This window comes from Tupaia chinensis, unplaced genomic scaffold, assembly GCF_000334495.1.
Source record: "Tupaia chinensis unplaced genomic scaffold, TupChi_1.0 Scaffold144022_1, whole genome shotgun sequence".
Classification (NCBI taxonomy): Eukaryota; Metazoa; Chordata; class Mammalia; order Scandentia; family Tupaiidae; genus Tupaia; species Tupaia belangeri.
In genome coordinates this window covers 117881-118445 of record NW_006203874.1, presented here as the reverse complement: position 1 = coordinate 118445, position 565 = coordinate 117881, and positions in this window count along the sequence as shown.

Below are 565 nucleotides of genomic sequence, written 5' to 3'. Positions count from 1 at the left end.
CTGGTGAGTGCCCGTGCCCTCTGGCCATTAAAAAAAATTCTGAGACAGTGAAGAACGGGGAAGGCAAACAGCTCTCCCCCCCCCGCCTCTCTCTGTGGGTCAGGGCCCGGAATGGCAGTGCCTATGAGATCTCCGAGTTGGCTCCCACAGAGGGTGGCAGGTCTGTTACCGTCAGGGTGGAGGCGTAGGGCTGGTGCAGTCGGCAGGCAGGTGGGAACAGCTGGCGGCGCACGGCCGTGTGGCTCTGGCTCGGGGGTACCTAACGGGTGAGGTCTCCAGGCCTGAATGTATTTTACACTATTTACTGTGTTTTTAAAGGACGAGACCCACGGAACCGTGTCCGCACCGAATAAAACCACCACTAGCTGAACACGAAGACGCCCGCGCTGGGGCAGGAGATGGTGGCAGGAACACGTGAGCGCCGGGGCCGGCTGGGGGTGCTAGTGCTCCCCCAGGTGCTTCTGCGCCTCGCCATGCCAGGTCTGAACCCAGTGCGGCTCCCTCTCCCACACCGAGCCTCACTCTTCGGCAGTGGCAGGCCCTGGCATGGCCCCCCAGGGCCACC